This window comes from Sitophilus oryzae, unplaced genomic scaffold (assembly GCF_002938485.1).
Source record: "Sitophilus oryzae breed Bouriz unplaced genomic scaffold, Soryzae_2.0 scaffold_806_pilon_pilon, whole genome shotgun sequence".
NCBI classification, from domain to species: Eukaryota; Metazoa; Arthropoda; class Insecta; order Coleoptera; family Curculionidae; genus Sitophilus; species Sitophilus oryzae.
This window is the reverse complement of record NW_022147424.1, coordinates 840,571-854,781: the sequence shown is the minus strand read 5'-3', so window position 1 is coordinate 854,781 and position 14,211 is coordinate 840,571. Positions and strand designations below refer to the sequence as shown.

The 14,211-nt window shown below is 34.0% G+C and overlaps 1 protein-coding gene across 5 annotated transcripts in view; it reads right to left on the bottom strand.

Moving 5' to 3' along the window:
• The window catches only part of LOC115888704 (scavenger receptor class B member 1), a 165,561-nt gene that overhangs the window by 39,736 nt on the left and 111,614 nt on the right, over positions 1–14,211 (bottom strand). The gene's annotated exons all lie outside the window — the stretch shown is intronic.

The following is a 14,211-nucleotide window of genomic DNA, read 5'->3' as shown; positions in this document are numbered from 1 at the left end:
ATTTTTTAAAAAATCGTACTTGTTTAAAACAAGTAACAATTAAATATTAGCTGTTTGAATCGTAAATTTCGAAGGAGCGAACGGCACGGATCTTCCAGATATTACGACGATAACGGGAGATCCCGCTCCCGCTCCCAAAACGAAAATATATGACATCAAACATCAAATGTCAAAATTAAATCAGGCATCAGGCGAACCCTGATGATAATAATCAAAACAACGGCCAAATGGCCCTGACAGGTCAGGCCGTAAAACAAAGTACTAATGGCATAGACTACTACTAGCCACCAGCTAGCCAAGTGATACGAACCTAACTTCAAATAGATTCTCTAAATTCTATATTTAAATTTTAACCGACTTTAACGGATTTTCAACGGTTCTTCAAAAGTCTTCCATGGTTTCGCCCAGTTTCACCCACGTTTCACCGTAAATATATTTTATTTGTAGTTTGAAGTCTCTCTTGAAGCTTAGACTAAAGAATACAAAATTAAAGTTCAAGTAATGAATGAAGATAATCTTTCATTATCTATTCATTCAGTCTCCTTATTTTTCTTTGGTATTTGATTAAAATAACTTGGTTGTAGATTGTAGAACTTGTGAGTTGTGTGGTTTATTTGAACGTTAAGTAATTACTAGTTTTAATATCATATCCATGTCTACTCAAAAAAGTGAGGTTAGCATTTTTATTTAAATTCATTTTGTACATATACATACTTACATTGCTACAATCTCTATTTCTAAATTTGAAGTAGACCTATGGAGTGTAGAGGTAAGTAAACCTATAGGAAAACTAAATATTTAGTTTTGCTAGGTTAGGTTATTTGAATAACCGGTTAATTTGTGTCGGTTAATTTTGTCAAGTTATTATTTTTTAAAGATAATTCCGGTTAACCTATAACCGGTTTTTTACCAATAACCGCCCATCTCTACCATACATTGTCCTTATGGGCACTTTCCAATCTAAACTTGTTTCATTTATCTATGGCGCAGAGAGGCGCCTTGAAAGGATCTTGACAGCGCGCGCCTCCACAGAACAGTGAAACCAGGTGGATGACACTTCTTATGGGAGAACTGGCAATGGTTGAAAACTTTTTTGCGCGATTTTCTAGGAATCTTCCTTACCGATAAATTATTGACAAGAGTGACAGATAAAACCTTGACGTTCTTTCAGTATTCCAGTTCATCTCTTTTTGTTTCTAAAGTGTGCGTTGAAAGGAGACAAAAACAATTTTTGGTGACCCATAATTTGTTATTCGAACACCACTTTTCTCCTTGTCGGGTCGTTGACGTTGACTTGTCGCCATTTTCTTTTGTTTACACGCTGCATTTTGCTTTGCAAATTTAATACATAAATTATTTAGGCAAATATAGGTTTTTAATAAAACTCTTCGGACTAACGTGTAGGTAAGTGTTGATAATTTTTTTTTCATCTTAACATGCTCATTGTCGTTCTCCTGATTTTAGGTGACAGAAAAGGATCATCAAATCAAATTGAATTTTATATTTTCCTTCCTATTTATCCTTCCTAAATATCAACGAGATGAGCCATCGGAAGAAAGGGACCATAGTACAAAACAGAAAGGTGATCTTTTTTCTTTCCACTTCGGATATTGAAATTATTATATACTGTAGTCGTGTTCGGCATTATGCTCTGAGAAATATAGATAAACAAAGAACAACAGATATAAAGCATCCCAGAGGAAAAGAGAGGCAATACCTGTATGTACTCTCTCTGATATTTGTGAAAGTTACAGCAAAGTATTGTTGTAAATGTCATCTTTTTGATCGACCTGAAAACTTCGAGCAAAAAGATGACACTTTCAACAATACCCTGACAGATATCAGAGACGATACAGGTTTTTCCTCTCTTTTCCCCTGGAATACTTTTAATTTATTATTCTTTGTTTATCTAGATTTCTCAGAGCACTATGAACGAACTCAGCTTGTATGTTTGAAATAATCGTCCAGTTGGCTTAAAAATGATGATCGAAGACATTTCCCATATAATTTTACTTTCAAAATTATGATATATCTTTTATTTCTAAGCCATCTATGACGCCATTTTTTTCAGTTTTGTTATAATTAATTTTGTCTCTTGATCTACTTGTAACATTATTCTTTTAATTTTATTAATTTATTGTGGTGAAATTAATTTCTGTTGTATATTTGATATTGATATTAAACATATTTTTAAAAAATGGTGTATTTTTTGTGTTTTTGTGTATGTCATAATTAAAAATAAATGAAGAAATAAATTTTTTTATTTTTTTAAACTTCCCGCCATGCGTGACAATTTAGTCCGTAGTTCCTACAAGCGAAATTGGGGGCGCTAGTAGCAGTAGACTTGTCAACAGTGTCAAATTTAAACGTCAATTTCACTTTCCAATATTTAGCAAGGCGCTCGCACTTCTTCTTGTGTATGTGTTTTGTGAGTGAAACGATAGCAGGGTTGCTGACTAGAGAACGTAAAAATTACGCCAAGCGCGTCAAATAAACTATCCGGCCTGAACGAGAGGGAATCCGGTGATGATAGACCCAGACATCATATATTATATATAAAAAAGACATGTAACGAACTAAAAACGTTACAAGAATAAAGTAGATACGACAAAAGATCCAGGTAATAGATGTCATCGCCAGATCAAATCCTTACGGATTTGATCTGGGGCCACAAAAAATTACAGCATGGTACCCACGCGGAATTAAGAGACCTAGAAGAAGACCAAACCTGAGATGGGATTATGATATTAGCAGGGATATTTTGAGCCCACAAAGACAACAATGGGTCCAACCACAGAGAGAGTATCTAAATATATGAGGGAGGTTACACCATAATTGTAAATGGTTGAATAAGCTGAAAATGATAACGCTGATCACTACAGGTGACTTTCCCCTATTTGAAAAATATATGTCTTAATTCACACAAAGATATTTCTGTGCGTTAGAATAACTGCAAGAAGTGCTGTTTTCAGTTTCAAACAAATCATTTTCTGTGCGGATATTGAGATCACCTGTAATTCTATCGAGACCCACCCAAGTGACTCAAGGTACTCCACTTGCAACGTTTAATTATATCGTTTCATTAACAAATCGTATTCTTGAATGCACCGTAGTACTGGAAGGTAAATTCATAGAAAAGCACAATGAAGAAATACAGGGAATATGCTGTATTTATTTAGCAGTTTAAGTACATATTTCAGGCAAATATTTCAAGTTACCTCAAACATTTGTTTTGTAATACTGTGTTTTGTAATACTCTATTATACAGTATGTCCCCGGATTGTCTTTACAAGAAGAGAGAAACTTTTTTATTATTGACATTTTGAGAAAAATGCATTCTTCATAAAAGTTTGTGCTTGTTTTACAATGGTTAATTCGGTTTATGCTTTTCCAAATTTCCATACCGTTTTAGAGAAAATAAAAAAAAAACATGAAAATCGAAACGCGTTTCCTGATAGAATTTTAATTAACGTCATATTTTTTGCTGTTTTACATTGTTAAAGAGGCACAAAATTTATTTTTTCCATAGCAACTGTCAAAATTGCCTTATATCTATCAAAAATAGTACTTATTTAATTTATTAAATAATACTTTAACAGCGAGGATAGGTTAAAAACTTTATTTCTTCTCGCACGTTTTTTAATTATTGCTTCCATTTTTGAAAATTTTTGTATTCCTATTCATAAGTTATTCAGAATTTTATTATTATATATTATTTATTTTATTCAGAAGTAGTTTGGATATGGCGTTTGTCGCCTCAGCCTGAATATCTGTTGGTAATTTACTTATTTCGTTTTGAGCCATTTCTGGCTCAAATTCAGTCAGCAATCGACACGAAAGAGAATTAAAATATATTGACTCTAAACTGACAACTAATGAGCTTTATTTATTTGTCAAATTAACATAGAAACCAACGCCAACCCAGCACAATATTTTTTCTACTCGTAATAAATTCCTTGAAATAATAATTTCTGAATATTTTTTAAAACGTAACTCGCTGTGGAAAAAAATATTGTTTTATACACGACGATAAAATTGCATTATATAAAATACCATTTTATCGTCTTGTACAAAAAATAACTATTGGTTCAATGCTACGGAAAGGGCAAAATAGTTATCAGAAAATGCGATACTTTAACAACAGCAAAAAATATGAAGTTAATCAAAATTAATAACACACATCTATCAAAGAATAAATAAGAATTTGAAATAGATTAAGTTATCTTATAGAGTCTGTTCATTTTCTCGAAATGGTAGCTCATGATCAAACTTAAGATGGCCGGTTTTGCTTCTATGTTTTTAAAAAAAACGCGTCAGTAGAGGGAGATGGCCGATTCACCATCCTCCACAATGTGGAGGAGGTGGAGGCGGCAGATGTAAATCAAGTAGGAACGGTTAAAATAGGCTAATAAACAAGAATAAACAGGTTTGAACCACTTTGAACCGCTTTTGAACTGCTTTGAACCGCTTTTTAGCTTTAAACAACAGACCTGTTCATTTTTTTGTTCAAACCTACTTATTTCTATTTTAAAGCGGTTTAAGGCGGTTCAAACCTGTTTATTCTTGTTTATTAGCCTGTTATACATATTAATAATTAATGTTAGTCACTCCTCCACCTCCTCCACATTGTGGAGGATGGTGAATCGGCCATCTCCCTCTGCTCTCGTCCAGTGTAGCCACACTGGACGTACAAATTGGTTAAAAAAGTAAAGTAAAGTAAAGATTTCAGTTAACGTCTCCTTTTTGCTGCCAGGGCTAATCTGGACGGGGCCTACTTTGTTTACGCGGAATCCGAACCGCGGTCCTCGGCCATATCATGGTCAATAGCCTACCAATTTGGCAAGTGTCTAAATCAACTCTTACTCACGAGATATCCGATCTCATCCGGCCTCGAGCCGGCGTGAACGAGCAGTGTGTGTCAATAGATTTTACACTTTTGCCTTTATTGGACAACAGCACGATACAGAGTTTCGAACCGGTCACCCGTCCATCCACTAGTATCGCCTTACGTCGCTTAACTTCGGTGTTCTAATGGGAAGCGGTGTTTCGACGTAGCTGGGTCGTTGCCTACAAATTGGTTAAGATCTGATTCATAATCATCACCGTCTAATAAGGTTTCTTCTTCACATATGTTATATCCATCAGTTATCGGCAACACTGCCAAAACATTCCGCAAATGTTTCCATCTGCAGCTCATCAAATAAATGTTAAAGTGCAATCGTTATCTATAAATAATATTTACGGCTAGTAATGTTGAAGCATTATTTCCAGTAATTCCAGTCTAGGCTTGCTTAAAGAAAGTCGCTCGTAACGCGAGCCATATTAAGAGGCTTTCGTAATTATCGTTATTATTTAACTGAAATTAACTAGAACACGAAAATACCTTCCCAAGTAGGAAAAGTACGTATATATAAACGGTTCAGAGTGATAATAGTGTAATGATATCGACTCAGAAAATTATATATATACTAGCATGGTACCCGCGACTTCTTCATTTGTACCCGCGACTTCTCACATTTGTCAGCATGAGAAAAAACAATATGGCGATATTATTATATAACTTGGTAATATTTGAGAGGTAGTTTCATCTCGTTGGAATTTGACTTTCGAAAAATCCGTTTGCCAAAAATAAGCTTTTTACGTCAAGCAATTTATGCAGAATCGTGGTTAATCAATTACCCAACTTTTTGGAACACCCTGTATGATTTTTAAAAAATTTCAAACTAAGTAAAAAAACAAAATAAATTATGCGTGTCCAAGCATTTTCCCGAAAAACTAACCGTTTTTTAAATAAGAAATATTGTAATATTTGAGAGGCGTTTTCACCCTCTTGGAATTTGAGATTCGAGAAACCCCTCCTTATCGAACCTCTATATCCCACAGTCAATCCGTTTGCCAAAAATCAGCCTTAAACGTCAAGCGCTTTAAGCAGAATCGTGATTACTCAATGGTCATATTTTGTGAAACACCCTGCATAAAGAAAAAAATTGAGGGTGTTTGGGAAGGCTCGAAAGGAAACAATGTTTTTGCGACGTTTCGCGACTTTTTTGTCGCTTCTTCAGGCACCAAAACATATTAATCCATATTTTGCCTAAAAACATTCATGGCGATTCCAACCGCCAACAGTAGGCCACATACGGAAGAAAGATCAAAAACTTAACGGGTATTTTTTGCCCGACGTACACCGCTGCTCGGTTTGTGTCGTACTCTAAACGTGAGTACGACACAAACCGAGCATCGGTGTACGTCGGGCAAAAAATTAACAAAACAATGTGCACCTTATCTTATTGTTAAGAATTTATATTATTTCGTTCGTTTATAACGAATGCCCTGTATGTTTAACCGACCAGAGCAGTTTTTTGAGTGAAAAATGTGAAAGTAAATTCGTATGCCGTTCAGTCGCTACTCTAGTAATTGTTGAACCGATAAGAATTCGTGGATTATTATCATAAATATTATTAAACTGGGTCCTACACTCAGAGTACGAATAAATGACAAGAGAAAAGAAAGACAGAAAAATTAAAATATATGCTCAGGAAAACCGGATTGGTATAAAAGAAATATAATTTTTTTTAAGCGTCTATCTTGTGAGTTTAATTTAAATTTTATTTACTTAAAGCCGTAATAATTATTGTGAAAAAGTGGCATTAAAAAATTATAAAGCTCTGTGAACTGTGAACTGCAAAAACCATCGTGGATCGTGGCATAACGTCGGTTTCCAATGTTTTATAGGTATTTCATACATGTCCTTACACAGGGTGTTTCAAAACAAATGCGAAAAACTTCAGGGGGTGATTCCTTGTTCAAAATAAAGGGTAGTTTGCTTTATAAACGTTGGGTCAAAAGTCAACCATTAGGGAGATATCGCGGTACAAAGATGGCGGAAAAATAATGTTTTTATTTTTTATCTTGAAAACGAAAAAGAGATAGATTAATGAACTTTTTACGGTAGCATTACTGTTATGAGAAAACACACTTTCTGGTAATTTTTTCACATTTTAAATGAGTGGAAGGGGTTGAAATAAACTACCCCTATCATTCTTGTTAATGAAATTTAAAGAAAAATCTTATCAAACACATGCAAAAAAATTAATTTTGATAGTTTAGTTTATTTAGAAACTTTTTTATCTCTTGTGTTTTTTTGATAAAACTCACCGATTTGAAATTAAAAAATAAAATGTAAAGCATTACATGTCAGGACAAAAAACATTGTTAGATGTGAAGAACCTAGTGGGCAGCTGTAATTTTTTTAGGAAAAAATCTAGTCAGCCGCTGTCACTTTTTAGGATGTTTCTAATATTGTTTTATTTGACATTACCCTACTGCAATACGTTATTATCTAGATTATTATTATTATCATTATTATCACTAGATTCTTAATCTAAAAATATTTTAGTCCTGATATGTAATGCTTTACTTTTTATTTTTTAATTTCACTCGGTGAGTTTTATAAAAAAAATACAAGAGATAAAAAAGTTTCTAAACAAACTAAACTATCCAAATTAATTTTTTTGCATGTGTTTGATAAGATTTTTCTATAAATTTCGTTAACAAGAATGATAGGGGTAGTTTATTTCAACCCCTTCCACTCATTTTAAAAAAGTGAAAAATTACCAGAAAGTGTGTTTCCATAACAGTAATGCTTCCATAAAATTTCATTAGTCTATCTCTTTTCGTTTTCAAGATAAAAAATAAGAACATTATTTTTCCGCCATCTTTGTACCGCGATATCTCCCTAATGGTTGACTTTTGACCCAACGTTTATGAAGCAAACTACCCTTTATTTTGAACAAGGAATCACCCCCTGATGTTTTTCGCATTTGTTTTGAAACACCCTGTATAAAATACAGTTTCTTATATCTAGTTTTTTTTGGAAATGCCTTGTTTTCTACTGGGTGTTCCGAACACCCTGACTCTTACACGGTGTTGTCGTTTCCCTGTATGTCGCTGGCTTTATACGATTTCATAACTACTCTGTTATTATCGTTTCCTTACCCCATATGTACGACCTGTCGTGGTACCGCTCAGAATACCAAATTGATATTTTAGTAAATAAACAATATTTGCGGCTTCTTATTTAATTATTTATTGTCATTGTCGTCACACCTTATAGAGAATTAGACAGGTAATTTAGATTTTTTACGCACGAACCTATAGTCCTTTATGTTGTATTGAAAAATACATCCGATTATAATTATTGTTGCCAAGGTAAATTTTTAATTAGTTTATAAACAGGTACTTATTATTTAATTTCGGTACATAATTATGTATTATAATTTGTGCAAGGTGGAATTTTAAAATTCTAAAGAACTATTCAATGATTTTTAAGTGTTCTTATAATAAATATCTAATTTTAGCGGTTCAATACCGTAAACTGAAGTATCTTTGGGACTGTAGTAGAACCTCATATTTTCACGTTGTATAATGTATGGTTCATCATTTTTAAAAGTAAAGTTATCCCTACTACATGATATTGAAGGGTAACTAAAATACGACTAAGTAACCCAATCTGGCCATTCTACATTGAACATTGCATTTTTATTAACATTTCAAAAAGTTGTAGCGTTTTTTATAAAACACTACCACTGTGAACGGCAGCTTTTCATCGGAGAGCAGTCGTGGATAAGGTATTTCACTAGAGAGAAAACTAATCAATAATAATAAACAAAAAAAAATAGATATTGGGCGCCAGGCATGTACAGAGAAAGAAAACACAGTTTTATATTACTTAAAACTAATGACTATATTTATTCATGATGTTCTTTGCTGATACATGACATTGTAGAGTTCTAGTGAATATATAGTGGTTATATGTCAAAGAAAGTAGTGTTAAGAGTTGTACTAAATATCTATAAAAGTAATACCATTACAAGACGTAATGTAATGAAACCTAAGATCTAAATCATATTTTAAATATTAAATCGACATGAATGTTCTTAACAATCTAACCACTAAACATAGTCTGTACGATATTACTTAAGATGTACGTTATTGTTTTGTATATGTACTGAAAATATTTTAGATGTTAAATGTAAAACTAGAACTTAAATCTAGACTTAGCTGTTCTTTATGTAATCTTGCTTCAAACAGTAACAGCGTGAGGTGGTCTCGCATCTCTGTACTCGGCCATCCAATACAACAAAAGGGGCCAGAATGAGGACACCATGAATTGGAACAGCCGTAACTACTAACTAGCTTATGGATGGGAACGAAGCAGCATGGGGCTCAAGCTACATCCACGCTGGGGCACTTTATAAGCAAGAAAAATCATTCCTACTGGGGACACTCGTCCACAGGACATCCGTACATAGGATAATGGTACAAGGGAACACTACCCGTACCTTGGACACAGTCCGTCCATAAGACCCTCGAAACACTTCCGAGGGCTTAATAATAAACAAAAGAACTGTCCTTTCTTCCATTTAACATTCTGGAGGACAACAGCAAAAGTACACCAACGTGTCAGCAAAATACAAATACGAGTTAAGTTGGGTCAATCCAAAACTCTACCCTGTAGCTTCGAAATGGCAGCTGATTAAGATTTTGCAGCAAGATTTAAATTGCCATTTCTAAAAGCAGGATTTGCAACCGTGCCGCAAACTGGCCAAAAACCAAGTGAGGTTAAAACGCAGAGAGGCGCCTTGACATATAACAAGGATCTTGACAGCGCGCGCCTCCACAGAACAGTGAAACGATAGCAGGGTTGGCGACTAGGGAACGTAAAAATGACGCCAAGCGTGCCAAATAAATTATCAGACCTGAACGATACGGAATCCGATGACGATACGCCAAACATCATATAAATCATATATAAAAAATACATGTAACGAACTAAAAACGTAACAAAGTCAAATACAAATAAGTGTATTTTACGAAGCCTGTATTACGTACTACGCTAAGCCTGTATTATTGTACTACGCTAAAACAAACGTGTATGTGTTGTGTTATAATAAAGATGTTAAATGACACTGCTTAGGTTTAAATATACATGAGCAAACATACAGTGATGGACATAAGTATGGAAAGATATTTTTTTCTAAAATATTTTGTGTAACTTTCTTTTTAAACTTATTTTAAATATATTAAATGAAACAACGTTTTGTAATTTATGGATATTTAGTTTTAATTTTCAAAAATAATTTCTTATTTTCTTTTACTAAAAAACATAAAATTACTGTGGACAAAAGTATGGAAAGAAAATTTTATAAAGAAACAAATCCTAAAATCTAATATTTAGTTTCGTAACCTTTGGCCTGAAAGACTACTTTACATCTTCTTGGCATGGAATCCACAAGGTTTTGACAAATTTTGCAAAAGAATGTTCTGCCATTCATCTTGGAGTATTTCCCACAAATCTGTCGCATTGTGAATAGCCCTTAATCGAATTTTTCTTTCTAAATGCTCCCAAAGGTGTTCAATTGGGTTTAAGTCTGGCGACTGAGAAGGCCATTCCAAAACGTCCACGTTTGCCTCCACAAACCATTTTTTTACCAATCGTGACGCGTGTTTGGGATCATTGTCCTGCCGGAATCTCCATATTAGGGGCATCTCTTCTTCGGCAAATGGTACTACCACCACCATGCCTTAATGTTGGCTTCTGGTACTTTGCATCATATCTTTTACCTACTGGCCTTCTCACAAATGATCTACCATCAGAACCAAATATTTTAAATTTACTCTCATCACTCCAGAGCACTGTGTTCCAATTTTGAGATGGCCAATTTAAATGGTTTTGAGCAAACCGAATTCTGTTCTTCCGATTTCTTTTTGAGAGCAAAGGTTTTTTAACGGCCACTCTTCCCAGAAGTCCTACCTCACACAGGCGTGTGATCAGTAACATTGATATTGAAATTGTCACAGATTTCCTCTTTTATTTGCCGGGAAGATTTCTGTGGGTCTGCTAGAGAAATCTTTTTAATGGATTTTTCTATAAAAGGGGTGGTTTTTCGGGGACGCCCCGATTTTGGCCGGTTAGTTGTAGCTCCCAATGTTCGATACTTTTCTAAAATTTTCGAAACTGCTCCTTCTGAAATCATTAATGATTTGGCAATTGTACACTGTTTAACACCTCTATTTTTTAACTCTATAACTCTGTTGCGGAAGTCCTCAAACAAATACTTATTTTTACCCATTTTTAACAATATGTTGCTTGCCTTTGCAATAAAATCAAACTAAACAAATCGATCACAACAGCAAAAATATGAACAAGAAAAAGCTTTCGATACTTTTTTCCGAAGCGTAAACAAAAGATGTTGGTAAAAATAAACAACGTAGATAGAATAAAAAATTATCTCGTGAATATTTGATATATTTATGCGGTTGTTAGCATACGAAAATATTTAAGCTGTATTATTTGTTTGAGCGAGATAAAATAGGAAATAAAAAATCTTTTCATACTTTTGTCGACCACTGTATATGGAATCACTCTTTATTCCTGACATGAACGTTTCAGTTGAAACCATAAGAAAAAGGCTTCGTAATGGAGGGTTGTACCGGGTGGCCAACTAAGAATGGACGCCGGCTGTATCTCAGAAACTACTTATCGTATAACGTTGGGAAAAAAATTCTAATAAGTAAATCGACCAAGAGAAATCGCTGGGAATTATTTTCAAGTTCAAAAAATGTCCGCTAGGGGGCGCTTCTTTGATAGCCAATCAGAAAACAGGGTTTTTTTCAAAAATATGCAGGTGAACAAGTATTTTAACTATTACTGTTAGAATCATCGAGAAATTTGTAATATTTTTGATATAGAGTATTTCGCTCTATCTCATAAAATAAAGTGGTGGGGGAGATTAAACTTGCTTTTATTAAAATAAGGATAACTCTGGTTCGGGTTATCCGATTTAAACAAACTAGGGCTTGTTTAAAAGAGCTTTTCTTCCTTAATAATCTCCAGTATAAATTTTCTTTCCATAATTGTTATCATGGTAGCTAGAGGGCGCTATTTGACATCATAACAAATATTGCGCTTTTGTATAAGAAATTTAAATGGGAGGCTATATTTCTCTTTACACCATTAAATAGAGCTCAAAATTTCAAAAATATCAGCGAGCAAACCGCAACTTTCTACCTTCTCTAACCGGAGATATTAAGAGAACAAATTATATTAGGCTGCCACTTAGGATTATATGGTCTAAAAATTATAGTAGTAGGCTAGGAAACAAAAAGAGGTAAGTTGGTTACGTCAAAATATCAAAAAGTTTAAGTTCAGTTTTCATGCATCCGAATTTCGGGCATTTTCTTAAAAAAATTATGCCAATTTCCGAGAATAATTGAATAGACCAAGATACCAGCCGTCTGCCGTCGAAGCCGCCGGACTTAATGCCTATGGATCTAATCCTATGGGCGTATCCTTTATCCTATCTTTGCGGAAGAATAAAGGTCCTTATTTTTAAATTGCCCGTATAATCTAGATAAGAATTAGAAATACTTAGCAGTTATGAGAGGGTATCTTTTACCCCCACAGAGTTAATGAATTCCGCGAGAAATGTTCAGAAACGGCCCCGTCTGTCCATAACAGAAAACGGTCGATATGTCGAACACCTGTAGCAAAATTTCATGTCTTGGTTTGTTATTTGCTTTTATTGTTATTAGATATAGTTTAAATGTGTTGATATTGGTTAAATATAGTTCAAATTGTTTTAAAGTTTGCTCACAGCTAGAATTTTTTTGCATTACAGCCGGCGGCGACGCCGTTCAAAGCCCAAATATTTAAAGTGGACGAATTTTTATAAACTCTATATCTCGAAGAGGAATCGAGCAAAATATCAAGTGTGCTATATTTTTGGAAAGGCAATTTTAAATTATTTTCAATAAATTAAAAATATACAGAGTGTACCATATAAAAAATTAAATTTTCTGTTGATAACTCTTAAATTATTAACTTTAAAAAAATTATAATTCAACCATTAAATTCTACGTAAAAAAGTGCTTTGGAAATGTTTTTATAAAAATGCAAAAATTTTCATAGCAAAAAAGTTACAGCGATTTGTTAAAAATGCACATTTTTGAAAAACACCCCGTAACTCCGAAACGGTAACAAATATCGATATGCGGTTTTCACCATCATGTTTTTGACAAAAATTGAGCTCCAACACCGATATTAGTTTTCGTTTATCTCCTATAGAAAAGGGTGTTTCCGTTTAAAAGCGTCGAATTTGACCCACCCTGTACATGAAAATAACAAAACAAACATTTACTGATCTGGATAAAATTGATAGTTAAATAGTAAGACTCACCCGGGGGTACTCCGCCCCCTAATCACTGACATCACTGACATTCTATTCAATATATCACATTCCATATCTTCCATCTAATTCAAATATTATTCGGATCTATTGGTTAATAATCTTCAACAACTAGCTGGTGTCACCTGAAATAGTACAGGGGCTTGCCCCGGACGCAACTCTGCCGCTAAACAGATTCGCATCCCAATCGATGAGGCTAATTAAGGTCCTCACGCAACGCCCCACCGTGTCAATCGAGAAGCAAGAGAGACCTCAAACTCTCAAGACCATCCTCGAAGGAACGACGTCACAAGAGGTTTTCTACTTACATAGTCAAAAGACTCGCTACTTCCAAATGTCAGCTCTAGACAAAAACACAACACCACAGCCGGCCGGCCTATCAACTACCGACCTGCCGTCGGCAAGCTGCTTCCTCTACATCACAATTTTACCGATCACAAATATTTACATCGCTTCTGCCAATGAATCATACTATTTTCTAATCGACTTTCAAATAGAGTGTTTTAGCATTACTAGATAAATAAATAGAGAGTTTGAATTATAAACCATTATTATAACCAATTTATTTTCCAAGTTTTACACATATGGCTAGAGATGGCAACACGAATTACTAAAATCATCAATTCTTTTGTTTTTGCTTTTGCCCATTAAAAATCTCATTTCCTTTCAGAAACTAAAAAATACCATTGTGGTTTTTTATTGCTATATGGATTACTTTTCATTAAAGTCTTTTGGTAAGGACTGAGTTTTATTCATAAACATAAAATTTTCATATATCTCAAAAATTATAAAAAATAATAGATGATTCCATATAAGTTTGGTTGTGTGTATTTATATAACCAAGACTATAATATCGACAAAAACACTAAAAATCGTACTAAAGTTACCCCGGTTTGCGGTCGGCAAATTTTAATCTACATTTTTCTTACATCTAAACTACATCTACAGATGTATTTCTTTTGTA